This window comes from Mustela nivalis, assembly GCF_964662115.1.
Source record: "Mustela nivalis genome assembly, contig: HAP1_SCAFFOLD_398, whole genome shotgun sequence".
In the NCBI taxonomy this organism is placed as follows: domain Eukaryota; kingdom Metazoa; phylum Chordata; class Mammalia; order Carnivora; family Mustelidae; genus Mustela; species Mustela nivalis.
The window spans coordinates 338,096-351,243 of record NW_028136253.1 but is presented as its reverse complement, the minus strand read 5'-3'; the positions used below and the strand labels follow the sequence as shown (position 1 = coordinate 351,243).

Sequence of the window (13,148 nt, the reverse complement as noted above, 5' to 3'; positions counted from 1 at the left end):
TTTCCCTTTTATTAATATTTGGTCTTGTTCTCCTTCCCTTTCTCATAACCGAATGCATATTTCCCCTTCGTCATTTGAAAACTGCATACTGTTCTCCAGCTGTTTTCCCCAGACGAGACCTTGTGTATCAAGAATCCTTATTTCACGGTTATTATACACAATCTTAAAGATTTATGACTGTCCGCTTATTTTACACATGCATACACACGAAGCACTAAATACGGACTTTATCTGAATGGCTAAATGTTGGCCAAGACAGAAGCCAGTTGTAGTGGGAACTGATAGGATAAAGATATAGTCTGAAGTTTTTGTTCTTTAAAAAAAGCCTTCATGGGGCGCCTGGGTGGCTCAGTGGGTTAAGCCGCTGCCTTCGGCTCAGGTCATGATCTCAGGGTCCTGGGATCAAGTCCCATGTCGGGCTCTTTGCTCAGCGGGGAGCTGCTTCCTCCTCTCTCTCTCTCTGCCTGCCTCTCTGCCTACTTGTGATCTCTCTGTCAAATAAATAGGTAAAATCTTAAAAAAAAAAAAAAAGCCTTCAGGGGGCGCCTGGGTGGCTCAGTGGGCTAAAGCCTCTTGCCTTCAGCCCAGGTCATGTTCCCAGGGTCCTGGGATCAAGTCCTGCATCGGATTCTCTGTTCAGTGGGGAGCCTGCTTCCCCCTCTCTGCCTGCCTCTCTGCCTACTTGTGATCTCTGTCTTTCAAATAAATAAAATCTTAAAAAAAAAAGGCCTTCATATTTTATTAAAAATTTTAGGTGTCCGAATTCAAAAGGTTAACAATATAGTACAATAATAATAATAATAATAATAATATATCATCTAATAATAAAATAATAATAATTTCTCCTGCATAGTCACTGCTGCACACTAGTAAAATGAGATGTTTCTTTTCTCTTCTTTTTTAAAGATTTTATTTATTTTATTTATTTGACAGGCAGAGATTACAAGTAGGCAGAGAGGCAGGCAGAGAGAGAAGGAGGGAAGTGGGCTCCCCGCTGAGCAAAGAACCCGACGTGGGGCTTGATCCCAGCCAAAGGCAGAAGCTTAAACCACCCAGGCGCCCCGAGATGTTTATTTTCATTTGGGATTATGGAGGGGCAAGGTGTTTTTGGCTCTCCTGCTGAAGTAGGGACTCAGTCAGTATTGTCTCCACCTTTTTCCCTAATAGTAGCTCTGGAAGATGAAGACGTCCCTCCATCTCCCAGACATGAGGGTTTGACCAGGACATGGGATGTTATAAGCTCATTGACAGTCTCATGAACTAAGCCCTGGTTTATTGGTCACAGTCGTTCTCCAAGTATTTTCAGGAATAAACTTCAGGTGTTGCCCTTACTCTAATTTTTCTTTCTGAGATTTCTGACTGCAATCGCTACTTCCTGCAGTCACTCAAGGAGAAACGAGGCATGTGGCAGCGCAACAGTGTGTTTTTCTTTCAAGATGACAGAATCACTCTTGATTTCTGTACGCATCTCGGATATTCATATAGGAACATGGATTTTGGTGTCTACCCTGAGGAGATAATACATATGGTGTGAGCTACACATGTATTCTCATGACACGTCACCTGGGTTACCCAGAACTTTCTGGGCCCGGCAGAAAGGCAGAAACCCAGGTGAATTCCTCATTGTTCCAGCAGGCTGTCAACCCTCAAAGGTCGTCTGGATGTGTTTGTGCATCGCAGTGTCTGCTGTGTAAGATACAGAAAGAGCACAGTAGTTCAGGGGGAAAATATTTAGGAACACATTTTCCAGGAGGAACCAGGATTCAGTTTGGGTGACTCTTGACCATTTTTCATCTTCTGACGACTGAAAGTGGTAGTTAATCTACAGTCATGGTTTTAACATGCATTTCAAATGTAATGTTAGTTTCTATCAATATAAAACTATAAGAACTGCCTTCCTAAAGGGCATTCATGTAAGGCCCGTTATTTTCCAGCTTGATTAATGAAAACAAAATTTTTCTGTAATGCTTTCTTCCTACTCTGTATTAGTTTTCAGGACTGGATTGAAAGTGATTTATTGTGGATAGGGTTATATCTGCTCGTGGAATTTTTTTCTGTTCCTGGGTTTTTAAAGGTGGCAGAGTTGACTTTCTGATTTTAATTTATCTTCACTAGATGAAGAATTCACAAATAGGACTTTTTCTTGAAATAACCATAGCCTGGGGGCGCTTGGGTGGCTCAGGTCATGATCTCAGGGTCCTGGGATTGAGTTCCACATCGGGCTCCCTGCTCAGTGGGGAGCCTGCTTCACTCTTTGCCTCCCCCTCTGCTTATGCTTTCTCTAATAAGTAAATAAATAAATAAACCAAAAAAAAAAGAAGTTGTATTTGACTGGAGCTTCATGTGGAGTGACAGATCAACAGAAAGACAAAGGAATAAGAGACAGGAAGCAATGAAGGAAAACACAGAGGCGCACAGTATAGACAGATGTTCCTCAGCTTATGACGGCCTCGGCTTCTAATAAACCCATTGTTCAGCTGGAAATCTCTTTAGTTGAAAATGCATGGAAAACACCTAAGCGACTGAACATCAGAGCTTAGCCCCGCCAAACTTAAATGTCTTGAGAACACTTACAGTATTGCACAGTTGGGCAAAATCCTCTAACACAAAGCCTATTTCACAATAAAGTGTCTGGTATCTCATGTAACTTACTGAACACTGCACAGAAAGCCAGAACAGGACGGTTCAAGTGTGTTGGTTGCTGACCCTCGTGATCACGTGGTTTGCCTGGGGGCTGTGCTCGCTGCCTCTGCCCAGCATTACAAAAGAGGACCCTACTGTAGATCGCCAGCCTGGGAAAAGATCCAAACTAAATGCATATCACTTCTGCACTATTATAAAAAGTCAAAAAACCATAAACTGAACCAAGGTGAAGTCAGGGATCTTCTGTACCAGGTGTGTTAGGGAAGGTCAAGTGCTCCTGTCTGGCCAGGAACCATAGTGGTATGGGGGAAAGTTCCACAGTAGAAAGTTCTACAGCGGAGAACCACTAGGACTCTAGCACCAATGGTCACAGGTTACACCAGGAAGACTGGATGCTCTTCTGTGGGCGATGAGAAGCCACGAGCGACTCAGGAAGGCTGAAGAGCTCTGGGCAGGTGGGACAGCTGAGGGCTGCAATGAAGAGGGACAGGTGGAGCTGGGAGACCAGGTGGGGAGAGCCCGCTACCCTCGAACAAAAGGCAACAAAGGTCTGGACTGGGATGATGGAGATGGTGGAAGGTAATGGGATATTCATGAAACAGAACTGGAAAGCCATGGAAATGAAATAAGAGAGGGAGGGAAAACCGTTCATGACTTTAATTGCCATCAGTATAAAACATGTTGAATTAAAATGAATTGGTATTTCTAGACCGATGATGACATCACAATAATGGAAGGAAACCAATTTTGATTTTGAGCCTGGTTAAGGAGACAGTATAGACAAGAGAAAAGCAGAGGCTCTGGAGTCACACAAATGTCACCATTGAGATTCGTCCCCACTCTTCATTCCCTTCCCTGTAAACCCAGGCAAGTGACACCTGCCTCACAGCACTGGTAACAAATAGGGAAGAGCACACGTTCCCACGTTCCCGGGTCAGACAGGACAGCCAGGGATCAGCGGCACATGAGGAGGTGACAGGTGGTCACTAAACTGAGCTCAGGTGCATACACAGCATTTTACGTCACCTTGAGATGGCTCCTCTTGTGACCTCTCGAAGAAGGTGGCAGTGGTGAGGAACGAACTCCAGGAGCTTATTAGAATACATGATCTTCAGGCCGTCTGGATGAGACTCAACGATCTGCTCTACAATCACCTAGCAGAAGGAAGAGCGTTTTATTTTTATTTATTTATTTGTTTGTTTGTTTGTGTTTTTGTTTGTTTTTAAAGCACCTAAAAGAGAAGTATGAACTATACACTACAGAGAAAAGAATCGTGTAAACCTTAAAAATGCACTTCGTCCTTCCTCCTCCCCACTCAGTATGCTTTCTAAACAGGAGGTAAGTAACATTGGCATGAAAATCTAGGTCCTGGGATTTGGGAATACTGCTCCAACCCTGGGGGACACAGAGGCTGAGGGACAGAGACTGGCCTGAAGCTAAAACATCACACACACTCATCTGCTTCCCTTCTGAGCTTAAAAGCAAAATACTGTATCTGCAGACAACAGCTCTGTATCATCTTCACCCTGGCCTTATCCTCTACCGTCTCCAGAACAGGGAAAGGGCTGAGATGGAAAGTGATGGAAGAAAACACATCTTATTTTGCTTTAGTATTTAATTTTTTTTTGGTGAGGCTGAGTTGCAGGAGGTGAATGACAAGCATACAAACTTAAAATACAAACGTGGCCACAGTTCATTTAATGACATGGAAACGTAAAGTACTTCCCCAATTTAGCATATTAGATTCAGTTCAATGAAAAGGGCATAAATTAAATAACTAAAATATTTTCATTTAGTGACAAAGAATAATGTGATCTTTTTCACCCCCACAGAGAGAGCTATGAACTATAATAGGATACATACAAAGAACTGACAGATCATTTACTTTTAGTAGTCTTAATGAAGCTGAGAAGATTACTGAAATTAATCCTTCAATTTCATTTCTATCACTGGGATACTGTCTCGTTTTAAAACTGGAAGCCTTTCATCCTGAAGTCATGGTGGGTAGCTTTATACTTACCAGACAGAAAGAACACTCGCACTGGCAGGTGACTGGAAGAAAGCCCTCAAACGCTGAGACTGGCTTCATGACTTCTGTCCGCTTGAACTAGATGAAACCGACGCTCTCTAAGTTGGAAGCTGCTGATTGCTGGCGGCCTCACATGGTGCAGCCCATACTCCGGCCGCTCAGAGGCAGGATACACTGACTCCCTGTATTTTACTGTATCCTTATAGGTCAAGAACACTGGGTAACCAAGTTCTGGACTTAAGGTACTACCCGGCTAACTCGCCCTTCAAAGCCCTTTATCTTTGAATATTCCCTCCCTCCCACCTTCCTAGCCTGGCAAACTCCCCCATGGTCTTCAAGACTTAGGCCACATCAATTCTGCGAAGACGCTTCCCCTCACAGACTTTCCCTGCGCACAGAGCTGTCTTCCAGCTCCTCCAGTGGGCACGGGCGCCTTGGTGGGGTCACGCTTTTCGGCAACTTCATTAACGTATAACTTATGGAAATGGAAATTGACCTGAAAATGTTCTGATCCGTACCTTCTTCCTAGGCAAGTCCCTCACCCCTACTAAATTAAGATGATCCCTGAGTTATGGCATCACTGGAAGAGACCAGAGCGCATGCCTGATTCCTGCCATGCTGATGGGCACCAAGCGGGACCAACCTTTTCTTACAACCAGAAGATCAGGAACTAAGAGCATCTTCAAGGAAGAGCCCTGAGCTCTCTCGCACCCAGTCAAGAAACAAAGCCAGATTAGATGCTCTGTGTTTGTGGAATGAGGTGCATGGGGGCACAAACCTCATCCATGTATGGTTTCACCAGTACTTGACCGACTAACGCCTCTGCATCCCGTGTCTTGTCAATTGTAGCGTAAGTCTGGAGGCAGTGCCGTATGATGTCCACATTGGAAGTCTGAAGCCCTTCTAGCAGCAGGCCTCCCAGGGACTGCTGCAGCATGGCCGTAATGTGGGCTATACGCTGCAAGAACAGAGAGACCAGGAAAGAAGGTTCAGGTACCACAGTTTCTAAAAGCTCAAATATATGTGTATAATTTATATACATATGTGTTATATATATAAAGCGAGCCTCTAATTCTACCAGAATATATGTAAGATTAAAATCCCAACATTTCCTAGAGAATAACAATGAATCTCTTCTCCCCATGATTGCTTTCTTTCTTTTTTTTTTTTAAAGGTTTTTATTTATTTATTTGTTGAGAGAGAGCACAAGCACACAAGGAGACACAGGCAGAAAGAGAAGCAGGCTTCCTGCCAAGCAAGGAGCCCAAGGTGGGACTCAATCCCAGGACCCTGGGATCATGACCTAAGCCAGAGGCAGTGGCTTAACTGACTGAGCCACTGAGGCGTCCCCTCCCTATGATTTCTTTGAAAGTAAGTCGGCTTCATCAAAGTGAAGTTCAGACAATTACGGAATGACAAAAAGTTATTTGCCTCTTAAGCTACGGAGTAAATCTGACAAACGTGCATTTAAACCCAGTCAAGGGCTTTGGATAAATGAACTCTGACTACATCATATGATGTGTCAAGTTACATGAAATTCAGAATTAATTTTACTTGCATAGTTTGGAGACTACGCTTGTGTCTTTACACAAAATCTATCTAGTGTGACATAATGGAAGCAGGGTCCCAAGCAGGAGACACTGAAAAAAAAATAATTCAAAGCTAGCTTCAAAATCCTGTAGAGTAGCAATTATCAGGGGCAATGCTAGGTCAAACCAAAATCATCCAGGAAATTCGCAAACAGCAAATTGAAAATCGAAACCAACACTTGCTGGTCTTACTTTGTCCAGAAGAGGCATGCCTTTGCTCTGAACAGCATGAAAGTGTAACTGGTTAAATTCTGTGGCAATTCTCTCCAAAATCTGTCTAGTCCAGAGAGGGCTAGTAGAGACAATTAGAGAAATGTAATTCCCAAAGTTAAAAACCTGCCACCCCCACCGCCCCACATGCCTTACAGCGCTCAGGCACCTGCACCTGAACGCCATCAATTTTCATGACAAACTGTCTGTGCAGCAGGCCCCAGTGCAAGGGGTGAGGAGCGGGGAGGTCGTAGAAGCCACCGACGCAGCCTGGCCCGGGCCACAGGGCCCAGGCAAGGGGATGGAGCTATTTTAGGTCAGTGTGGGTACAACTGCATGATTCCTCCACGTTCCTCGGGCTCTCCCATTTGTGCCCTTCTTCTCCCTTCTTCTCCCATTCTCTAACCCCCTCCTCTCTCTTGCCCTGTCCTACCGTTCATACCCGAAGCCCCCTCTCCTTCTCTGCCTGCCTCATTCTCCCTCCCAAGTACCTCCCCAGTACCAACTACTGCTGTCTCCTCAATCAGCTAAAACTGACCGCCTAGCAGCAACCTGGGAAATCGCTCAGAGCAGCGGACTCCAAGTTTAAATTTACCCAACGGCAGAAAGAGCAAGCTCGGTGCTCCGGGAGCTGGTGAGAAATCACTCACAGTGCATCTGCCATCAAGTGGACTGGATACACTTCCCTCTTGCCCCCCACATTAGAAAGCGTCAACCCCATTCAAAAGGAAGTCTAACAGTGAAAGAAAAAAAAACACACAACAAAGGCCCCAAAGCCCCTGCTGGGCTCTATGAGGCATCCCACATCTGAGGATGGGCAGTCAGGTAGTAAGGAAACACACTGTAAGAAAACCCAAAATCGCTGGAGACCTGCCATGGTGTGCCCCATCCCAGAGCATCAGAACTGCTGTGGAGGGAAGGCAAGCGCTTGGCACGACCAATGCAGAATCCTAATCCCAACCTCTACTGACTGATCCCATGTGCATTTCCTATTTATCCTTTTCTCGGCATTTCTGGGCCTGGCAGAGCATGATGGATTTACTGTGCACTGACGCTGCTCTGGCTTTCCTGACTCTAAAGCTCAGAGCTGCTCTTCTGGAGAAAAAAGTCCTCCAAGGTAATTCTGAGCAAGAAAGTGCACAATGTCTGTTTATCAAGGACAGTGTTGCAAAGGGACAGGATTGTAGACACAGAGCTCACTGAGGTGTTTCTATCCGATGAGCACAGCAGCAACAGCAAAGACGGGAAGAACACTGGAGGGCCAGCTCCCCAGGGGCCGAACGTGGACATGGCTGGAGGGGCTGCAGGCGCTGCCAAGGGCCGCAGTGAAGCAGAGCCGCTGGAGACACACGGGCTGCAGAAGGGCCGCGTGCAGACTGTCTGCTAAGTGTGGACGAACGGGGCAGAAGCACGAGTGCAATGGGCTAGAGACACAAGCACAGTGGAGGCTGACCACTTAGTTGAATGCCTTGATGTGAAAGGGGACAAAGACCTAGGACCAGAGAATCGCTTCCTTTGGGATGTGTCCGTTCTTAATCTCCATCATGAGACATGCGGAGCATATGGTCTCTCAAGTTCCTTCCAAATCTAAAACCTTAATTCCTAAAATTTAGAAACCTAACTCCGCCTGCAAGGGGAGGGACTGTTAGCGTCACACAACAGAGCACTCAGGGCACCAGGCGACCTTGACGCAGGCAGCCCAGCTGGTATGTGTAGGACCAGCCCCGGCTACTCCCACTGCACCACTGTGCATCTCACAGTGCTGACAGGACCTAACTACTCATTTTCTGAGTCACTCATCTACCCTGGATGATTGAAAATTCACACCAGGAAGGGAACAAGACAATCACAGTGTAACAAAGAGAGCCATCATCTTTTTCCTATTTCATAAGTTTTTCCTTTCCTGTTTGTAAATTTCAACTGGATATGTCCTATACTGTTTCATAATAATATAATGCTGGTGCAAAATACATCAATGGTAATACTCTGGGCATGTCTAGGAAAAAAAATGAGATGGAGAAAAACCAAGATGAATGGTAGGTATGCCTTAAAGATCAACAGGACTTTGCTAGTCCTCAGGGAAGGTTATTCCAAATATACTTTTACACTGCAAGCATAATGACGTGTTGGAACTGTGGTCTATAACCAAAGCGTTTATAGGAACGTGTTATAGATTTTACCATTTCATGCTCTCCACTCTCCTGGAGCTACATTCTAGCCACAAACCTGGATTTTCTTCTTGTTCAGAAATGAATTCTAACTAAGCCGTCCCCGCCTAATTAGATTGGATGTGAAGTATTAATTTATGTGCTACTTAGTTAAAAAAAAATGCTTACCTGCTTGCTTCTAGTGCAGAGGTTTCTTTCGAACTTTGTGAATTTAAGATTTTTTCAATCTTTTCCACTGATCAAATAACTTGTATAAGCCTCAACACACACATCTATAAAAATAAAAATTAAGCAAACAAAAAACGTCACCATCTTTACTCTTAATCATCTTTATTTCCCATGCTAAATGCAGGAAAATATAAGACCAAAAGTTAACTTCAAATATATAGGGCATGCTATATTTTGAATATTTCTATGAAACACAGAATTCTCAAGAATGCAAATCTTAGTTCTAGAATAAGCATACTTCCATATTCTATTGCAAGTTTATAGAGGAAAAAAAAAACCCTAGACTTTGCTTTCTCATATTCTATACTCTTATTTCTTTTTTTCCCCATCATGAATCTTTCTATGGGCATTTCTTTCCTATTTTCTTAAAAAAGATTTGTTTATTTGAGAGAGAGAGAGACTGCATGTGCGCGTGCAGGGGAGGGGCAGAGGGAGAGAGAGAATCTCGAGCAGACATCCTGCTGAGCACAGAGCTCAATGCGGGGCTCAATCTCATGATCCTGAGATCATGACCTGAGCCAAAATCAAGAGTCGGACGTTTAACCAACTGAGCCACCAGGCGCCCCTCCATTTGTTTTCTTATGGCCCTTTATTCATGTTTTAACTTTGGCTTCCGATTGTACTGGCCCTCTCAGTTTACATGTGCATATACCTATATGCCCAAGCACCAAATCATTAAAGACCTTTTACACTACAAATATTATCAAAGAGGTTGAGGGACATTATGAAAACTCTCATCCTTAAAGAACAAAAAAATACAAAGTCATCCATTCAATAAATAATAATAATAATGAACACCCCTGGGAGCTCGATATTCATTCCAACGGGGGGTGGGGGGGGCACGAGAAAATAAAGCAAGAAATACACCCTGCTCTCACAAAGCTTACTGTTTTGTCTGGAAGCGCACGACAAGCATTCTTTGGACAAAAGCTGTGAGGAGATCCAGAGGCGAATTAAACAGAAGGTCCCTCAAACAGGCTTCTCCCCACTGAGATTTTAACAAATATGCTAATAATACACATAGAAAACATTGTACAGAGCAGCAGGCGAGAGTCAGAAGCCCAGACTTCCAATGCCCGCTGTGCCCCTACATCGTTATGCTCATGAATGATATCGGGGACACTTGGAACTGGAGATAGCACTAAGGGGCACACTCCCGGGGTGAGCCCTCAGATGTACAGAGCCATTGCCTGTCTCACACACCTGAAACTAAGCCAACACCGCATGCTAACTACTGGGAATTGAAAAAATTAAAGTGAACACCAGAACATAAAGAACACAGGATCAGAAAATAACAGCAAACCTACGGCAGAATCCTGAGTTTGCTTTGGAAAGCCCACTTCTCCCCTAGTCTCTAATATAGGCCTATTTTCTTTACAGGGCCGCTGACAATTTATACAGTCATTAACTGTCAAGCGCTGCACTGACAACAGTTATCACTGTTTCTTGTTCTGGAAAAAGTGGGTGATCTTGAGATCGTGTGGGTACCTCTGAAATTCTGTCTTCTTATTTCAGGTAGATAACGTGACATAATGCATAAAATGCACATGCGTGAGAGCTTTGAAAAAAAGCTAAATTTAAAAAAAAAAAAGAAAAAAAGCTGAATAGTGCTGACAAGTTCGCGGAGACAAGAGGAGAGGGCTTCAACTGGCATGCAGCATAAGAAATCTACTGGAGGGTACCTTTTTCTTCCTTATGTCCTCTTGTTTACACATTCGTTCATCTACTGCCCGAATTCCTTCACTGACTGATGACCTGAGACTCTTTAAAAGAATAATAAAGAAAATGTATTACAGACATTGTTTTGTCACATTATCAATTTCCTACATCTCATTCAATTCCACAGAAATTAATACCTGTGCACCAGTACTATGCAGATATTGAAAAAAAAAAAAAACATGATATACCAGACACAGTTACTGTTGAGGGGACTCATGACCTGGGGGCATAATGACACGAAGGCAGGGTCGCATGGCTAGAAGAAGAATGACATATACAGTGAAAGTTATGGGGATGAGGGGGCTTAGAATGGAGAACAGATAATATGAAGCAAAGCACAGGAGAGTCTGGAAATGCGACGGGGCTCGAATCGGACTCTGAAAGCCATGTGTACACAGCTGCCGAGGTGGGGAGGGGATGGGGAGCAGATGTAAGTGCACACACACTCAGGGGCAGGGTCAGACAGGCACACAGCCATGTGCACTGCAGGCTTCCTTCTGGAGAGAAGCAGAAATAGGAATGGAGGGCCAACTTCACTGAGATGAATTTTTTAGATTCTGCATATTTTGGAGAATGAAAGAATGTCAAAGCACTGATGCATGATGATGAAATGTGGGTATGGAAATACCAGGAATCAAGAATGAAGAACAGAAGACCAGAAAAAGGCAGAGCACAGAGGTAGAGAAACATGTCCAGAAGCTAATGAATAAAGAGATAATTAGGAATTAGGGCCAAAACAAAGGTTAACAGAAACAACTAGAATGAAGTAGGCAGATCACAAAAATTCCACAGGAAGGTGAATTAATTCACTCCATCAACATTATGAAACACCTCCTGGACGTCAGTATTGTGGCAGCCTACAGGGATGCAATGAAGACAGATATAGTCGTATCCCTCAGTGATCTGAGAATCTCACAGAACAGCTTCAGAGTTGGGACCAGAAAGGCAGGTCAGGCCTGTGGCTGAGCAGGACCAAAGTGGCCATAAAAACAGGCCATGGAAAAGGGAGGGTATATGGTGATGGCAGGGGGTGAGGTGGGACGGGAGCCTGTGTGAGTAGAGCAAATCTGCCTCCAGGGAGGGGGTTCGAGAGAAGAGTGGGAGGCCAAAGGAAGGCTAGGCTTGGGAAACAACACCACTATGAGGCCCCGGGAGGAAGAGGCACACCAAGGAGGCAGTGGGAGAGCCCCACAGCGGCTGGTGTGGAATCCAACAGCGAACCATGAAAATCCCTTCCATTCCAAGGAAAAGTATCTTTAACAAGATTTTGTAAAATTCAAATGAGACATAAACCATGGAAAGTATTGGCTACCTCAAGGCACAACTCAAGATTTTTACCTGTTTCACGAACTCTTTCCTGCCTGCCCCTCCCCTAGGCTTCTCAGCACTGATATTTCCATTACTTCGCATTTTTTTTGGTTCTAACCATGTACTGTGTCTTCCCTTAAATTATGTTCTCTTTATATTCTCTCTAGGATGCAGGCACTGTCTTAGGGGAGGGACGCAAGAGGCCACTCAAGCTAGAGGAGACACACAAGGAAGGATGGTGTTGTTTTTGACAAGTTTACGACAGGGCATCAGAATGGACAGAGGCCGTAAGTCAGGGCACCAGACACAGACGGGGAGGGGGGCCGGAGGGGAGACAGGGCAGCACAGTTTTCTGTTAGAAGTGATGCAACAACTGCCCCTCCACTGTTCACCCAGGTGGAGTTCCTATTCCCAATGGCTTAGAGGTGGGGAGTCCCATTCCCACAACAGAGATTTTTCTGAGAGAACATGCAAATGTAACATTTATTAAGTATTACATTTTATTTATATTATCCTTCAGTTCCATTAGGGATTACACAGTTTTTGTAGATCAGCCCATGAACCTAACCACACGTAGCTTACATGCGGTGGGGGGGGGATCTTTACAAGATTACAAACTGTTAAAATACAAGTCATTCGTAAGTTAGAAACCACTTACATATGACCAAAGTGGCATTAATAAGTTGAATTTGGAAATATGCTTCCTCTCCCCTGACATTTTAAGGTTGTCTACTCTGAGAATAGGTCTTCTTCAATTCGAACATGTTTTTTTAGGTTTTTAGCATATGCAAAAACAAAATCATTTACAACACTTCTGAAGGTGAATATTATAACCATGAACCGTTAAAATACAACCACCAGTACCACCAAACTAACAGATGAAAAGAATTCTTAGAGAAAAGCCGAAGAGGACAACAGGCGTCAGAGCAGACTGTTTTCATTAATTGGGGACTTACCAGAACTTCTCATAACTGTCGCAAAGGCACAGAAAGTTGATTGAGGGCTTTGTCCATGCCAACCTAAAGGGGCACTTCCCCTCTACCACTGTTGCCAGACTAACCTTACCTATCCTGCAGGGTCAGGTAGGCCTGGCCCTTTATATGTTGCTCTCCTCTGAGTGGTTAGTATTTCATAGAAACTGTGCTTTGCTTTTGTCAGGATTTACCCTGGATTATCAAAACCCTTTCCTTGTGCCAGTGAAGCCTAAGAAACAGTCCTAATGAGAGAACCAGGAACTCAAACAGATCATATTTA

At 44.2% G+C, this 13,148-nt stretch overlaps 1 long non-coding RNA gene across 1 annotated transcript; it reads right to left on the bottom strand.

The window, feature by feature from the left end:
• Positions 1 to 3,040: 3,040 nt before the first annotated feature.
• On the bottom strand, positions 3,041 to 10,623 carry LOC309857121. The gene is made up of 3 exons (XR_014307486.1): positions 10,550 to 10,623; positions 3,670 to 3,797; positions 3,041 to 3,114 (listed from the first exon to the last, which is right to left on the bottom strand). It is a non-coding gene; the product is annotated as an uncharacterized lncRNA (long non-coding RNA).
• Positions 10,624 to 13,148: the final 2,525 nt, after the last annotated feature.